This window comes from Balaenoptera borealis, assembly GCF_965194805.1.
Source record: "Balaenoptera borealis genome assembly, chromosome: 12".
Taxonomy (NCBI): Eukaryota; Metazoa; Chordata; class Mammalia; order Artiodactyla; family Balaenopteridae; genus Balaenoptera; species Balaenoptera borealis.
This window is the reverse complement of record NC_138869.1, coordinates 105,566,064-105,579,802: the sequence shown is the minus strand read 5'-3', so window position 1 is coordinate 105,579,802 and position 13,739 is coordinate 105,566,064. Positions and strand designations below refer to the sequence as shown.

The 13,739-nt window shown below is 47.0% G+C and overlaps 1 protein-coding gene across 2 annotated transcripts in view; it reads left to right on the top strand.

The window, feature by feature from the left end:
• The window catches only part of FARS2 (phenylalanyl-tRNA synthetase 2, mitochondrial), a 343,302-nt gene that overhangs the window by 249,703 nt on the left and 79,860 nt on the right, over positions 1–13,739 (top strand). The gene's annotated exons all lie outside the window — the stretch shown is intronic.

Genomic DNA, 13,739 nt, shown 5'->3' with positions numbered 1-13,739 from the left:
GGAGCTCCAGGACACTTGCCACTTGAAAGGGGAGAGAGGAATTTCATCAATATCTAGTGCACAATGCAGATTTGCCATTCACCAGGCGCATGCAATGCTAGACACTGGAGATGCAAAGATAGACAAAGAAACAAAATAATTAAAATGTGATTAAGAACATGTCCAACAAAATCAAATTTGGGGGATAAAAAATAAGTATCGTTTGACATTACAGATAACTCCTTAAAAAAAAAAACCCTACCAATACCAATTGTGGAGCCAGTAGCTGAATCCATAGACTTATAGAAAATCTCAGAGCCAGATGAGCTCATAGAGCGATCTCTCCAGGTCTGCTGTTTCACAGAAGGGGAAGCAGAGACCCAGGGAGCAGAGGTGAAGAGGCAGGCTGTGCTGGTTTACATTTCTTTCTGGCTGCGCGCACGGTGGGTAAAGGCACCTGCACGTTACTGGGTTGGTGAAGGCTCATGCTTTCTCACCTTAAAATATTTTTGGCTGCTGGTGACCAACGCTTAGAGCCAGAGAAGCACTTCTGGCATTGACGTAGAATTACACCTGTGCTGTGCGAGCTTCTGGAGCTGCTGAGCTTTTTTTCACAACCCACCTATCCCCCCCTCCCCGCGCTTTATTGTTTATGGCAACCTTCTTTTAATGCCCGTCATCAGAGTTTCTTTCTGCTCAGCTCCGCTCTTTCAGCAGTCTCTGTACACTGACAATAAGTCTGAAAAGGTAAGAGGTTTTTAAAGTTGGCTTTTCCCCTCAAGGGATGAGATAGGGTTTAGTAGCATCAGTTATGTTGAATTTTACTTATGAATGGTGATGACTCACATATAATATGAGTTTTATTTTCTGTTTTATATGTATTTTATATGCAGCCACATAGGCAAATATTTAATTTATTTTCAGTCTTGTACTGTTGGACAGCAACCACTAACGTCCGTGGTGTCGTACGGATTCAGGCGTGGGTCTGCCTTTGAGGAAGCTTGGTAGATGCCAGGCACACGGTTAGGATTATCCAGATGTCACCATGACACTGAAGTAGCTGGTCGATTGGTCGTTTCAGCCACTCAGAGAAACCAGTGGGAAAAGAATCCCTAAAACTTATTTAAATAACTGAATTGGTTTTTACTGCTTGATTCAGGCAAAACATTTGCTCTATTATTTTTTTATGTACAAACAGCTGAAACAGAACTGTACGGCTTTGAAGCCAGATTTAAGCTTGAATTCTGGCTTTACCGCTCAGTTGCTCTGTACCTTGAGCAAGTTACTTAACTTCTCCGGGCCCCAGTGTTTTCACTTGTAAAAATGGGGAAGGTAATACTTGCTGCATAGTGTTTTCAAGAGGGTTGTATTTTAATAATAAATATAAGGTACTTAGTGCAGCCACTGAAAAAACAAATGTTAATTCCCCTCCTCCTAAGAGAGAGTGATCTCGGACGGACAGATGGCAGTCGCCTCAGAGGTGCGTATTCGATGTCCGTCACGGTGCTTGCTGTAAGATGAGCCCTGCACGACGGGAAGGTTGCTGGGGACCTGGTCCACTGTATCACTCAGAGCGCCTCTAGAAAACCTTTGTGAGAATTGTCTTAAGAAGTAACTACCAAGAGAAACTCAGCTCCCCTTGAGGTGCAGGTGCATTTAATCTCATGGATTTTGTAAGTCACGGAGCCCAGCTTGAAGCTCGGCTAATTCCCTGCAGAAGCCTTCAAGCTGGCGACTTGCATTGCCCTGGTCCCCGATGTCAAAGCCCTGCTCTTGTAAATAGTTTCCCTCCCCATGTTCTGTTAGGAGAGAGGCTTGGATGTGGTTAGATGGTATTGATATCTCAGCCACAGCTCGAATCGTCCCCCGCGGGTCACTCCTGCCCATCCCAGCTCCTGGAGCCATGCCAGGCGGGACGCGTAGCAGAGGGGCTGCCAGGGTGGCACCTGGCTGAGCAGAGCACCCAGCCCTGCTGTGTGGGGCAGTGGAGGGGAGAGGGGTTGCCACCCTCAGATCCCTTCATGCCCGCTTCCTTGGTTCGTGCAAAGGGGGCGGGGAAGGAGTGCGCAGAAGTGAGTCTGGCTTGAGAAGTGTGTCGATACCATCCCACCCCTCATATTGATTCTTTAGTTTTATTCACATTCCAACGTTATTTTATTGTGTACTTTCTTTCGTAAGCCTCTTTAAACCCTTTGTAGAATGAGGCAAGATGTACAACCACAAAGCTTCAGAGATCCTGTACCCAAGTTAAGTGCAGTGTGTTACTGATGTGGGCGCCCACCCGCGGGAGAGGATGCTCTGAGCGTGTGTGTTCAGAGGGCCGTCGTGGCCGGGCAGCCGTAGGTGGCCGAGCCATTGGGCGTGTCCCCTCGAATCACGTAGAGCAGGGCTGACCTACGACTTTGGATTTGAAGGCACACCCCTCACTGTCCGCGCAGATACCCGGTGCAGGAAGTCATTCGCTCCTGGGCCGTTTCCTATGCCATGTCGAGAGAGCAGAGACCATGTCTGATGTTCCCTGTACCCGTGCTGTGCGGCTGGGCCCACAGCTGACGCAGCGTGAGTGCACAGGGCGTGAGGGGCCAGATGAGGACGCTTTAACTGGGGAGGTTATTCAGAATAATGAAATGTAGAAGTCCAGAGCACATGGACGACATTTTGGACCAATTGTTATTCCTCGTTGATACGCTTAGGAACACAAACTCTTCCCCTCCCCAAATGCTGCGTAAGCTCCTGCTTGAATGGGTAAACGTGGTTTCTGGTCAGCATGCCCAGCACTGAAGCCCAATTACATTGCTTTTTTAAAAAGCACACTTTACGGGGCTTCCCTGGTGGCGCAGTGGTTGAGAATCTGCCTGCCAGTGCAGGGGACACGGGTTCGAGCCCTGGTCTGGGAAGATCCCACATGCCGCGGAGCAACTGGGCCCGTGAGCCACAACTACTGAGCCTGCGCGTCTGGAGCCTGTGCTCCGCAACAAGAGAGGCCGCGATAGTGAGAGGCCTGCGCACCGCGATGAACAGTGGCCCCCGCTTGCCACAACTGGAGAAAGCCCTCGCACAGAAACGAAGACCCAACACAGCCATAAATTTAAAAAAAAAAAAAAAAAAAAAAAAAAAAAGCACACTTTTCAGGTGTTTCCATGCAGCTCGTTCTCTGAGAACGTTTGCTGTCTGATGTACGTTGTTTAGGATTTACGCTCTACAGCAGGCCCCGTCCTGTCAGTGTGAAGTTCGACCGGGACCCTCCACAGTGATTACTAGTTCTTAATGAAGACCGAAATCAGGTGACTTCACTGAATTTGTATGTGCCTAAAACATTTTTATTTTTCCTGGCCTTGTGTGCCCACTCAGGACTGTACAGTCCGCAGTCCATGCCTGACTGTATAAGAGGTCTGGACGTTCACCCACTGGAATAAATCCCGAGTGTCAGTGAGCTCATTATGCTAAATCCTGAGGTAATTACTTTCTGCCTTAGTTGGGGACTTATGGCGGCGGAAGCTAAAATTATTCCGTCTCGAGACAAACCCTGAGGTGGCTGTTAGAGTTAAATATAACTCATTTGCAGCATGTCTCTTATAGTTACACTTAACTAATTTGGGCCTGTTGCTGGCCAGCAGCTGAGGAGGAAGAAGTTTCCGCGTCCCTGAGCTCCGCAGGAAGAAAATCGAGACTCCAGGACGGAGCTTCCAGAACTTGGTGGAAGAGCCACTCCCACTCCGCCCCCGCTCTTCCTGTCCCCGGAGCTGGACGCGCTCGCGGCTGAGTCTGTGGCGAAGGAGCGATTCCGGCGTGGGTTCACGTGGGGCGGCACGAGGATGTCGGCTCTGCCCAGGGGTTCCGTCCAGTTCTGGTTTGGGTTCAGAGCTTCCCCAGTTGCAGAAAGAGCCCTCACGTCCCGGGTCACCATGAGACGGTCTTCTCTGCAGGTCGTTAGGGCTCTCCTTTCATGCCCCCCATCTCACAATCACAGGGCCGAGTTGGCGGTGGTTTCTTCCCAGGCCTTCCAGCCTGGAAGAGGGTGTACTCTGGAAAACAGTATAAAAGAAGGACTTCTTCAAAGAGCCACACGTGTGTTTACAGCGGATGGTTTGACTGTTTAAGGATGTTCCGTTGGGTGAACGCTGTCAGGAGCAGAGGCGACCCCAGGGGAGGTCCCCCAGCCTGACAGCTTCTCCACCAGTGACGGTGAGGGGACCCTCGGGGCGGAAGCCACTCCAGGCTTGAGCGGGGGACTTGAGGGCCATCAGCCTGTGTCCAGGAGCAAAAGTCAGGAATCACTGTAGTTGGCCAGACCCCTGCAGACAGGGACTACGCCAGGGGAGGGGACAGAATTCTGACCGTCATGAGGAAAACATCGTCCTGCTTTTCCACAGAGATATCACTTGTCTACGCCGGACACACGTGCGCTGTTCTAACAGCTCCCGGGCAGGAGCGGTTGGAAGAAGTCAGGGAAGTGTGAATGGACGGTGCGGGGGTCCCGGGGCTATGGGACACCGAAGCAGCGCTCCTGCAGCGGAGGGACGAGAGGAAGCAGACAGCGTCGAGGTCCGTGGGGTTGGACACAGGTTCGCTGAGGCCAGGACGGTTTCCTCCACCAAATCCAGGGGCGCAGCCAGCAGGGCAGGAACGCCCACCGTGCCCAGCCGTCCACCCTGGGCACATCCCGGCCCTTCAGTCCCGGAGACTCGGCTTACAAAGGCCCAGCGTCTGACCCTCAAGCTAGTGTTCTCTCCTCTTCACCACGGTTGCTTCCCTTGGGCCCAGACTCTTCTGAAAACTCCCGTTTTCCATTTTAGTCAAACAGATTTTCACCATGGCAGTGGTTTGTGAATTTAATGAGCGAGCTGTGATACAAAAAGTAAACTGTATAGGTTACATAATTTCAGGGCCAGGTTAACCTTTCCAGAATTTTGTGTCAAAGTGGTGATTTAGTTTAGACTATTAAAATTCAGGAAAAAATAATAAAGCCTTTCTGTGTCTCCTTCCTCCCCCTTCCCCCCCCCCCACCTCCCCCGGCCTTAAAAACAGCATCTGAAGTCTCATTGTAGCTTAGTCACTGCTTGGTGTGATCAGGGCTAGGCTGCAACTGGACCTGTCAGAATGAGGCCAGAGTGATTCATGATGGTAGCTAAGTTTGGTTGCCACTGGCAACAGGTTCCTCTCTGTTCTTTTCCTGGAGTTTGGCGACACCATATTTTGCCTTTGGGGTAGAAACACCTCTGCATAGAGTTAGTAATGGGATGAGATGGGCCCTCCTGCTATGACACACAGAATTCCCAACCATTTATTAGGGGGAAGTATGTGTAATTAGCATAACTGAAGACCTACGGAGAATATAGCTGTACAGGAAATGTATCTCACCCACCACTGCAGCTTGATACCAACCCAGTCTACCAGCCGAGTGCCCCAGCAGCTTTTGTGAGCCCCAGACTGTGCATCCCACCGAGGAGAGACAAAAGATTGAATAGATGTGGTCCCTACCCTAAAGGAACTTGGGGAGACGTAAACCAGTGAAAGCAGCAGCCTGCACTTCCCATGCCGACTCTAATCACGTGTCTGTTTCCAGCCAGCTTCCTTGAGGGCAAGAGCCACGTCTTGTGCTCACGCACAACGCCTGGCACGTATTTGAAGGGTCGGTGAGTTCGTGGAACTGAAGTGAGCTGGTACTGCAGCGCCTGCTTGCCCCCTTCTGCCATCAGGACTCGGTCCCCACACCATTCCTTCCTGCCCTTCCTGGGGCACACGTTTGGGCCAGGCCACCCTGGTGCAAGTGTCTGGGGAATGCAGAGGAGATCTATCTGTATCAGCAAGCGTGCAGTTACCATGGCTTTGTTCTCAGAGTGGGACTTGGGCAGTAAGGAACCCTCTACTACGGGCATTTGTGCAGAATTTGGCTAAACTTACGTCAGCTGGCCTTGTGCCAGCTCTTTGGAAGTGAGGGTCGGAGATAAGAAGCACGGGTACTTTCCACGAAACAAAACTGCTTCACTGCAATGATGATGCTTGTTCCCGATAAACTCATATTTATGGGAAACGTAGAGCAGAGCTTCTTAATTAGGGTGCCTTAGTATACAGATGTGCACACAGATATAAGCGTGCCAACATGATCTCGTTGGACATATAGATATGTCTGGAGTATGGGATGGATTTTATATATGGATGTGGATGTAGACATCTAGCCTATATAATGTACGTATACATATACATTCCAGAAGAGTACAAGGATATGCAACACAGGTGTTAACTGTACTTCTCTCTGGATGGTAGGATTATGGCAGCATTTGACCTTTTTTTACTTATTTATTTATTTTCATTTTAAAATCATTTATATGTGTTAATCATGTGATTAAGTCAACCAAATACTAAGCAAAATGTTGAATTTAGACTTACCAAGGTTTAGTGGTCCAGCCAAAGATTTAAGGGTATGTTATATTCCAGCACTGACTTGGAAACCATTTGTCCTGAAGATATGTCCTTTTTTGTTGTTGTTGTTAGTTTAAAGATGACTATTTTCAGGCAGTGAATCCTCTTCCAAAAAAAAAAAAAAAGAAGAAGAAAGAAAAGAAAAAAAAATAGGAAAGCAGAGATCACAAATCAGAGGAACTGTTCCATGTTGATAGATTTTATTTTCTTTGCTTCTAAAACTAATATGGGTAACAGCCCAAATTTTCCCCATTTGTGGAACATCCTTAACCTCCTATTAAGGATGTGTTGGGGGCTTCCCTGGTGGTGCAGTGGTTGAGAATCTGCCTGCCAATGCAGGGGACACGGGTTCGAGCCCTGGTCTGGGAAGATCCCACATGCCGCGGAGCGGCTGGGCCCGTGAGCCACAGCTACTGAGTCTGTGCGTCTGGAGCCTGTGCTCCGCAACAAGAGAGGCCGCGATAGTGAGAGGGCCGCGCACCACGGTGAAGAGTGGCCCCCACTTGCCGCAACTAGAGAAAGCCCTCGCACAGAAACGAAGACCCAACACAGCCATAAATAAATAAATAATAATTAAAAATGAATATCTGCTAAAAAAAGGATGTGTTGGATAGAAATATTAAGAGAAAAACCTGTTGGTCAGATGTTAGTTCTAATTGGCCAGACCACAGAGGACACTGATGGTTGACCCTTGGAGGGTATGGACACACGCTAAAGCAGTAGACTGCAAGTTGGGAAATCTTGTTTCTATTCTCATCCTCCACTTACCCAGCAACCACAGGCAAAGAGTAATGATTTGACAGTTGCATTTTATGGCATGCTGCATTTATAAAACATTTATGGTCATCCAAGTTAGTTTTCTTCACAAGAGTTCTGTGAATGCCTCACTTCTTTTTACCTAGGCTCAGATTCTTAACCAGGGGTTAGAGGGCACGTTATGTACTTTTTTCTCAAATTGGAATGACTTCAACTTAAATGAGATCGATATCCTTAAGATCTTCTGGGAGAAGTACTATTTTCTCCAGTTTCCAACATTATAAAATACTTCCATATTTGGAACTGTGGCATTTTATACTCAGAGGGATTCTTTAAAAGAGATTGTCTGGTTCAGTCTCTTCATTATTCAGAAGAAAAAGCTGAGACCGACACAGTCAGAGGGAAATGCCCAAAGCCCCGAGAAGTAGTTGTCAGCAGGGCCCAGTTCTCCTTCTACTGCTTTGGATATGTGCTACTTTTTACCTAAGGTTTCCGCTATTATGGGGAACTAAAGCAGTGTTGTCTAACTTGCAATTTTTAGGGGAGAAGAAATGAGAAACACAGTGTCTGGTACAATATAGGTGGTCAATCAATATTTGATGAAGACAGTGTTTAGTAAACTTGCATGTATTGACCCACTGAGTCAATAAAAACATAGCACATCTGCATGTACACACATAGATAGGTAGGTGGATGGATGGATGGATGGATGGATGGATGGATGGATGAACAGATTGATGATAGGTACTAGGTAGCAAGTAGCACCAGCATGTGTGCTCTCTGTCTGCACAAGGATTTAGTTATCATGTGTCCCCAGTCTGCATGGCTCTCTTCAAAGGAAGAAGCTCTGGAGGGGAGTGACAGAGAATTTTAAGAGACAGAGAAAATATACTCCTTTTCACTGAAAACCTAGCAGAAGTGCTTTTAGGTGAGAAAGCCATACGCACTTGCATGCAGGTATTTTGGTATCACTGTAGTATTGTCTACAGTAACTCTTTGTTTAGTCATAAAATATGTTACCTGCCACTCCACAGGTACCAAATGGTGCCTAAGAGACCTGTTAAATGAGGATAAATCATAGAACAAGTGTAGGAAGAACATTACCCAGTAATTATACAGTGTATCTTTCTTTTGGATTTGTGTTTCCAAGTTGCTCCTATTTTACTTTGCAAGAGTAACTTAGAAAACCTTAAAAGAAGAACTAACTTTCAACAAAATAGAGTGAAAAGTTCAGAGGTAAATAAAGTAATGTGGACTAATTCATAAACACCCTACAGAAGGTACATCGTTTTCATCATGTCTTCCGGTGGTTAACATGTCCAGCAGGAAGGTAAATTTCTCATTTCCTTTCCCATATCACAGATTGTGTCTTCTTAATCACCTTTTCCCTATATTGAACAGCATCTTGCTCATAATCGTGGCATATGCTACTTTGACACCGTGGTGAAATCATTCTTTTTCTCCCACCTAAGAGAAATTTCACTTTTTTATTGAATGAAGGAGGCATTTAAAGTATAAATCAAAATAAAGATAACAACTATTAAGTTTGGTTAGGCTCATACAGAAAAATAATAAAATAACTGTCAAAACAGCCTGACTCAAGTTTGCTACAAAAAAAGTTTAATACACTCCATCTAAGTAGGCAAGAAGATTTTCCTAACGGTACTTAAAGGTGTCTGTCAGCTTTGGTTATCAGGGAAACTCACTTGTACAGAGCATTAGATGAACAGAGGGTCTCTGTACGTGTCTGTCATTGATGATTTATTTTATTTGATTCTTTTTTTCCACTCCTCCATTCTCATATTAGGCCCTTATACCTTCAATTGGATTTTGCATTCGTTAAATACAAACAACAGCATACATATTAGACTGGATACATATTCAGAAATATGCATTTATATAATCTCCTTTTTTAAATATTTATTTATTTATTTTTGGCTGCATTGGGTCTTCATTGCTGCACTCGGGCTTTCTCTAGTTGCGGTGAGCGGGTGCTACTCTTTGTTGCGGTGCGTGGGCTTCTCATTGCGGTGGCTTCTCTTGTTGCGGAGCACGGGCTCTAGGCGCGCAGGCTTCAGTAGTTGTGGATCGCGGGCTCTACAGCGCAGGCTCAGTAGTTGTGGCTCACGGGCTTTGTGGCTCCGCGGCATGTGGGATCTTCCCAGACTAGGGCTCGAACCCGTGTCCCCTGCATTGGTAGGCGGATCCTTAACCACTGCGCCCCCAGGGAAGTCCTAATCTCCCATTTTTAAATCATGAGACTAATAATATATTTTATTGTACATGCCTCTGGTGTCCTAGTTTGGGAGCTGCTTAAATTCTCAATAGCATCTGAAGAAGAGTATCGCAGAGAGCAGAGCTAGCCATGAGGGCATTTATAATGTCACATTAAGGTAGAGTGTAAGTCGTGTGCCTTGTAATAATATATTAAATGATTGCAAATACGGTTTTATATAGGAAAGGTTCAAAGCAGTTTAAAAATTTTTGTGTGGAGCCATATTTTGAATATGAAAGTCTCGTTTTGTTGAATCATTTATTAAATGCTCCCAAACTTAATAGACTTGAAGCTTCTGTGCTTTTATTGTATGTCAGTAAGGAAAAATCCTTGTAGTCAATCCTAGATATATGCCCCATCTTGCCTTGGTGATCACAACTCCAGGGTTCCCTCCCTCACTCTTGTATTGTCCCTTGATATTTGCTGCTTCCTGAAGTCAATATAGACAGACTTGAGCCACCTTGAGTGTTGTCTCAGTATTTACCGAGTACAGAGAAAATTCCATTTGAGAAAACCGCAGAGTATGGCCATTCCTGGAACAACCAAGAGATGGTTATTACTATTGGAAAGAATCGTTTTGCCGTGCTTTACTTTAAGGGTGACCAAAATAGTGTTTTAAAAATCTACCTCAAATTCGGAGGCATTTGTATATTTAAAGTGCCCACATACCTAAGATTGTTCATGGTTAGTTTCATGAACTGTTATTCTTTTAATTAAAAATATTGGAAATGTATCTTATAAAACTTTTATATAAATTTGTGAACCAAAACAAATTCTTTTTCAAGCCATGTGTCCTGCTTTTTTTTTATGTGGGCGTGGTATAACTGCTGAGAATCAAAGCAGACACAGTTAGAAAGGACCAGTCCATAAGAGCCGAAAAGCAGGCAGCATCTGTGTTCAGCTTTTCTTCATCCCCTTCTCCTCGCTCCCTTTCAACAAGCTCGCTCTTCCCGCTTTACTCTGCCTTACCCCTTCACACCTTAATATCGGCTCAGAATTTGGCAATGAACCAACGTAATAAAATTCTGTTAGCCAGGCTTCTCTTACAGTGGGGCATCTAGGGTGCTCCGTTCCAAACACTTTCTCATCATCAGAGCCGTAGCACAGAGACATAGGAGCTGCCTTCAATAGCCCACCTGCGAGGGAGGAGGTCCTGCAAGTGCTGGGTACATCCCTGCTGGTGACAGTGGCCTTGCCGAGCTGCTCTGGGACATGAATCTGGCTTCAGTGAGTAGGACAGGGAGGGGTGGGCACCCACCCCAGGCAGAGACCAGCGAGGGACTGTTGCCAAAGCCGAATTTTTTTCCTGTCACCTGCGTGCTTGTGCAACTGTGCGTACGTTTCCAACACTTCTAGTTTTGCCTTGCACTGGTTTGAAATGATTGTTTGCACGTCTTAGTTCACCCACTTGATTGTGAAATTCCCAGGGGCAGGATTGTATCTCACGCCTGGCACCAAGCAGGCACACAGTAAATGGGTGCAGAGTGAGTGAGTGAATCATTCTGTCAGCCAGTCAGTTAAGCCTGGCAGCAACGATGAGAGTCTGGATTCCGATGGTGACGCTGAAGATGGCAGAGATGGATGGATGTGAATCGCAAGGAGGGAACTAAGAGAAGAGTGAGAGATCCAGGGAGTCAGGGCCTCCCAGGTAGAGGGAGAGCTCGTGGGCAGAGGCGGGAACGGGGACTCAACCAGCCAAGTGTCGTGAGGGAAGATGACAAACACACCTTCAGACAAGTTGAATGAATGTTGAGAAACTGTGTCAAAAATCTTTTTCTCAAAGAAACCTCCTCTAAAATGCGCCTCCCTTCCAGCCTGTGATACCTCCCCTTAGCGCGCCCGACCCAATTTCCCGAGGTCTGTTTTCAGATAAATCACTTTCTAGCAGGAAAAAAACTCTTTTTTAGACCCAGCAGATGTACATGTTTTATAGAACGTTTCCCTCGATTCCTGAAGGTCACTGGCCTCTGTAGACTTGGCTGCTGAGGACACAGAACACGGAGGCTGGTGCCTCGCGGGGACACAGGGCCAGCCCCTTGGCCTCGGCGGCACCCCCTTGCTTACCATCTGCTGTAAAGTCGGTGCCCTGAGCCACGCCTGGCTGTCTTCTGGGTCACGTCGCCTCGCCCCCGCCACGCTTTGTGACACGAGGGCCGCCTTGTCACCGTTTCCACTGTCTCGGGCATCTGGAGCCTTAACCACGTCTGTTCCCAGATCCCTTAGAAACGCAGAAGGTGTACATTGTTGAGGGTCTGTAAGCGAGGGCAAAGCACCTGGTGTGTGCTCACTGGCGTCCGGGAGCCCCACAGAGGGTGTCGCGAATAATCCGTTCCCAGCCCCTCACTCTTTGACGACATGCAGTGAGCCCCCTGATGTCCCAAGGGCATCTCTGAAGCTCCGCCAGGCGACAGGGTGCCGAGTGCTCCTGAGTCCTCGTCTGTTGTGTCTGCATCCCCGTGAATCAGGCTGTGGTCTTGTCTCGACCCAGAAGCGCGGCCCTTGGATCAGAGGAGTGTCTGACACACATTGATCTGGGGCTGGAAGAGAAAGCTGGGCTCCAGGAACATCCTGCCAGAGGCCTGTCCTTAGGAAATGGTCTCTCAGGTTTTTTTGCTGATGAAGAGGTACCTGGCTGCTGCTGACCTTCTTCTGTTGAAGCCAGGAGACAGGCGACAAAGCAGGCCTTTTACCTCCTGCTGTTTCCATTGGGCTATGCTTTTTGAGGGGTGACACCCTCTATCCAGAGAGACCATACCTGCAAGATGTTAAAACTACGACCTCAAAAATGAGTGATCACCGGTCTCAGGAATATAATTATAACCAAATGTGCCCTCAGGTCACGTGCCTTCTCTCCCCTTTTTAAAAAAATCCAAATACAGTATAAGCCCTACTTCCCTGGTGGCCCTGTTGAGTGTCTTTGCAGATTTCGTGTGGTGGTTATGTCCTGCTGTCTCCTCTAGCTCCAAACCCTTGTTTCTAGACCCCCTCCATCACTCCTGCTATCCTGCCCACACTGCAGGCTGTTGGTTCCCCACATTGACCCCTTTCTGTCCCCCAGGATGCCCTAAACAGTGCAGTCATGTGCAAAAGGTTGGAAATAATGGAAAGGAATCTAAAACTGAATTTGTGCATCTCAGTTGTGACGGTTTATCAGTGTCACCACCTGAGTCACTCACTGGCCACTCTTGTCTCGTCCCTGGGGTAACACCAGGAAGCAGCGGTCTCTTTAGAGGAAACCTGCTCTCATATCCTGGCTTCCCCTGAAGGCCTTTCTTCCCAAAATGCCCATCTCTTCGGCCTGAGCCCAGGAACCCCCCGCAAATTGCTTCCTTCGTAGGAGCCCCGCACGATCATTTTACAGTACTTAACTGTGTAGGGCAGCTTCCCTTCCTCTGCTTCAACGTCCCTGTCTCCAGGGCCTTACTTTTCATAATAAAAAATTTATTCAAGTGTTTTCACAAACTAAAGAGTTATTCTCCCTCTAAAGGTAAATTTTGTCCTCTAATCCAGTGTGGAAATAGCTGCGTCCAGGTATAAGTTAATAGCCATTGTTTCTTTCTGCTATATAATGAAAATCTGATTTCAGCAAACGTTACTCCGTGGCCACCATTACAGTGTAGCTCGATGCTGAGGCCCGGGGAGGTCTGTAAAAAAGCTGTGTGGTCAGAGCACGAGTGTGTGCTTGGACATCATGCAGATGTAGCAAAGCTGAATTCAGTCCACGGCCTGGAGTGTTCATGCCCTTCCAACAGGGAGACACTTCACCAGGAAAACAGGACTGCAGCCCTGATGGTAAGAGTGACCTTGAGTTGGTGCAGCCACTATGGAGAACAGTATGGAGGTTCCTCAGAAAACTAAAAATACAGCTACCATATGATCCAGCAATCCCTCTCCTGGGCATATATCTGGACAAAACTATAATTCAAAAAGATACATGCACCCCTATGTTCGTGGCAGCGCTATTCACAATAGCCAAGACATGGAAACAACCTAAATGTCTCTTGACAGATGAATGGATAAAGAAGATGTGGCACATATATACACTGGAATATTACTCAGCCATAAAAAGAAATGTAATGGAGGTATTTGTAATGAGGTGGATGGAGTTAGAGTCTGTCATACAGAGTGAAGTAAGTCAGAAAGAGAAAAACAAATACAGTATGCTAACACATATATATGGAATCTAAGGAAAAAAAAAAAAAGGCCATGAAGAACCTAGTGGCAAGACGGGAATAGAGACACAGACCTACTAGAGAATGGACTTGAGGATATGGGGAGGGGGTGGGGTGAGATGTGACAGGGTGAG